Here is a 4,412-nt window from a genome sequence, read left to right as displayed (position 1 = left end):
ACGCTCCTACAATCGTTGGCCGTATGACCACTTCCTTGGCACCGGTGGCAAGTTAACTTACCACATTCACCATAATGACGGTTGCGGCATTTGTTGCAAAATGGTTTGCTACATTCGCCATAATGATGTTTGTGGCACTTGTTGCAAGATGGTAGACTTCCGGCATAGCCTTTCTTGTCGTTGGAGGTGAAAGGCTTCTTGGCGGGGTTGTTGTTGTAGTTGCTCAATTCGGGGGCTTCCCATTTTCTTTTGTTGCCACCCGACTTATCCTCGGCTTTATATGCCGACACCTCAATTTCGTCCACCGTTTCGATCAATTGGCGGGCCATATTCAAAGCCTCTTGGTGATTAGCGGGTTTGGATGACATTACTCCTTGTTTGATGCTCTTAGGAAAACCATCCATGTACAGATCAACCCTTAGAGACTCGGTACTCACGAGATTTGGGCACATCAAGGCTAGCTCAGAAAATCGTTGATTATAGGCCTTTAGGTCATTCCCGACCGCTTTTAAAGTTCTTAGCTCGTGTTCAAGCTTGCGGGTCTCTTCGCGCGGGAAGTATTCGGTGATCATCTTTCCTCTTAAGTCGACCCAAAAGAGAACGTGGGCTTCGTGGATACCCACCGATTGTACATACGTATTCCACCATGTGAGAGCGATACCGGCGAAGGTGTGAGTGGAAAATCTGACCTTGTCTGGGTCCCGACAACCGCTTATGCTAAAGACGGCTTCTGTTTGCTCAAACCATCGGGTGAGCACGACCGGTCCCCCGGTTCCATCAAAAGTGTGAGGTTTGCACCCCATGAAGTTCTTATAGGAGCACCCTTCGTTTGAATTACCGGCTCCATTATTGTTGTTGTTGTGATTGTTGTTATTGTTATTGTTGTTGGAAGAGTGACCGGCCATGGCCGCATCCACGGCGGTGGCTATCATTCGTTGTATAGCTTGTTCGGGAGTTTCGGGAGGAGTGCGTCGACGAGCCATTGTTCCTTCAAAACACAAGAATATCGTTGGTTAGTATTCTCAATAATACTAACCGTGATATGGAATAAGGATAGAGAGACAATTTTTGCTTGACTCGCCTTAAATTCTTTATGTCATAACGTCAGAACGTCCATGTGAATCACCGTAATATAATCCCGGAAATTATATTACCCTGATTTACATGTGCATTTAACATTACATCATAAAGTCAAGGTGGCACGTCAACAAAATTTATCAACGTAAGATCAAGATCGAATACGAGTTAGATATGATGGAAGAGTTCGAGTATAATGCACAAATAGTCAAGTAATTCCTACTCCAGTCTATATGCCGGTTGTAGTCTAGATTCACCTATGTACCCTATGACTCGGGGTGGACACAAATGAACTCTAAATCCCTACAACCAATGCTCTGATACCACTTGTAGCGACCCCGACAAATCGTCAAGTGACGGCGTCGACTACGTAGGTCCCATTACATGGTCATAAGTCTTTAAGACAACGTGTGACCAAAATATGTCGCATTCATTTCAATGTAAAAGGGTGTTTCAAGTTTGCAAAAAGAAGTTCGACGGCTAGTTACATTACAATGTTAAACGTACAATTGAAACCTATGCGACACAATTTAAAAGTAGCCAAAAAAAATGCTCCAAATATGCATGTATACTCGACATCCAAGCAAGTATCAAAAGAGTGCGGAAGCATGTATCACTTAAGCATTCAAAACCTGAGAAAAACATAGAAGAATCTGTCAACGAAAACGTTGGTGAAATCATAGGTTTAGTAAATGAGTATGTAAGTAAAATAAGTTGAACCACAAGTTATAGTATAAGTCGATTTTCCGAATCGTTTGAATTTCCATAAGTATTGTTGTTTACCGAGCACCCAATTATCAAAGCTTAACCGTATCATTTACCTCAGCATAAAAGTGTTAGAACATACACCGTACCAGAATATATTTCATTCGCTTAACGGTAGCGAACCGTCCGAATGAGGGTTAGTCAAACCCGTATGGATCCACACAACATAGTCTCGCTTACACCATCTGATGTAACTAATGATAATTGAATTGAGGATTTTCGTTCAAACTCGTCCGTATCTTTGTATTCACAATTGTGTTCAATGTATAAAAGTATGAAAAATATATATACGTGTGAAATGTATATAAGTACGTAATGTATATGTTTCTCAGCCCACGATTTAAAAGTATAAAAGTTGTTGAAAAGTGGGACTATGATCTCACCTCGAGTGCACGAGTATAAAAGTACTTCACAAGGTAAACGTGTGCATGAAAGTTGCTTAGCCTTGACCTAAACAAGTAAGTTGTATCAATTTACCGGTTACGACACAAGGTCGGGTGAAATGTGCTCAATTAGTCCTATGGCTCGTTACGACTCGAAAAGTATAGCATGTGAATCACGTTGTCAAGTTTCATGCAAGAATCAAGTATAAAATAAAGACTAGAACGATTGCATAAGTGTTTAGTTAAGTTTGACTAAAAGTCAAACTTGGTCAAAGTCAAAGTCAACGGGGTCGGGTCGGGTATCCGACAATTTTTCTAAGTTATATAATCATATATGAGCATGTTGGCCAAGTTTCATGTTAATCGGAGGTCCGTAGCATATCAAACATTTTACGTCAAATGACCAAGCAAAACAGCCCATTTTAGTGTATCAGGACGGTGTCCCAAAATCAGGACGGTGTCCCAATATGAAGAGTGGGACGGCGTCCCAAAATCAGGACGGCGTCCCAAAATCAGGACGGCGTCCCAAATTGAAGAGCGGGACGGCGTCCCAAAAATCAGGACGGCGTCCCAATGGGCATTCAGGTCCTGTTTGCAGAAAAACACAAGTGCACGACCCAAACTTCAAACAATCACAATTTATGATCCGCAAACAATTAGAACATGTATTTTATATCACCGGAAAGCTCTTTTGACAAGGAACGCAACTAAGCACTTTTCATCAAGCAAAAACATCATATACAATAACCGAAATCCCGTCAAGTGATCAATAGAGGTTTATTTTCAAGTTTCAAGTTCATCAATTGCAATTTAAGTTTCGAGAATCCAATTTATACATATGATGTGCCGTTTTGAAGGTAATGAAACATGTAATACAACTAAACACTTATCAATAACATTAACAAGCATTCAACGCATCAAAAGTTCGTTTTAAGAGTTGTCAAACCCTAACCAAAACCTCAAAATCACTAATCATGTTAATGTAAGGTTTTCATGTCAATCAACACACCAAAACGAAGCTATTGAAGTAACTAACACTTTGAACACACAAACATTAACATCTAAACACATTTCATCATCCAAAATCAAAGATTAAGCATACACTTTTCATTTTCAAGCTAGTTACACCAAAACATCAAGATCGAGCATACAAATCATATATTCATGTTATACACGAGCCATAGACACTAAATAACAACATATCAAGTCAAAAACATGAATTTGAGAAATCTAGAGTTTTAGAAATGTTACCCAAAATCGGTGTAGTTAGTATCAAATCGTAGAGGATGACGAGAGGATTAAGAATATGTAGTCGGATTTGTTGTGAGCTTCCAAGATCAAAATTAGATGATGAATTTTGTGTTTGTGTTCTTGAGAGAAAAGGAAGAAAGAAAAAGAGGAAGAAGATGGTGAAATGAAGTGTGTGGTGGTGAGGAGTCACTAGTTAGCCAAGTTTACCCGAGTGGCGAGATTAGTCCCTCAAGTTTGTTGTCGGGTGCGGGAAATAACCAAACGAATATTTTTAAAACGCAAGTTAACGAGAGATGTTATAATCGAGTAACGGGATTATCATGAACACTAGTTAACGAAGTGCACGAGTATAGGTGACGAGGGATGTTATTTAAAAAAAAAAAATGGTGTTAAAATAATTTAACGGAAAAACGCGGGATGTTACAAGTTACCGGGTGTTCCGGCGGAAAGACAAGTTAAATTTCGCTTTGAGTTGGTTCCGGGGGCTACCCCCATTGCTAAAACTCCTTATCGTCTAGCGCCGACAGAAATGCAAGAGCTGTTAAATCAAACCCAAGAGTTACTTGAGAAGGGTTTTATTCGACCGAGTGCTTCGCCATGGGGCGCTCCGGTTTTATTCGTGAAGAAGAAGGATGGTAGTATGCGGATGTGCATCGATTATCGGGATTTGAACAAAGTGACGATCAAGAATCGTTATCCATTGCCTAGGATTGACGATTTATTTGACCAACTCCAAGGTGCGACGTATTTCTCTAAAATCGACCTACAGTCCGGCTATCACCAAATGCGGGTCCGTGAGGAAGATATTGAGAAAGCGGCTTTTCGGACGCGTTATGGGCATTTTGAGTTTGTGGTAATGCCTTTTGGTCTTACGAATGCACCGGCGGCATTCATGGATCTTATGAACCGAGTGTGCCAACCTATGTTGGACAAGTC

The sequence above is a fragment of the Rutidosis leptorrhynchoides genome, chromosome 4 (genome assembly GCF_046630445.1).
Source record: "Rutidosis leptorrhynchoides isolate AG116_Rl617_1_P2 chromosome 4, CSIRO_AGI_Rlap_v1, whole genome shotgun sequence".
In the NCBI taxonomy this organism is placed as follows: domain Eukaryota; kingdom Viridiplantae; phylum Streptophyta; class Magnoliopsida; order Asterales; family Asteraceae; genus Rutidosis; species Rutidosis leptorrhynchoides.
The sequence above is the reverse complement of the archived record's forward strand: the minus strand, read 5'-3'. Positions refer to the sequence as shown.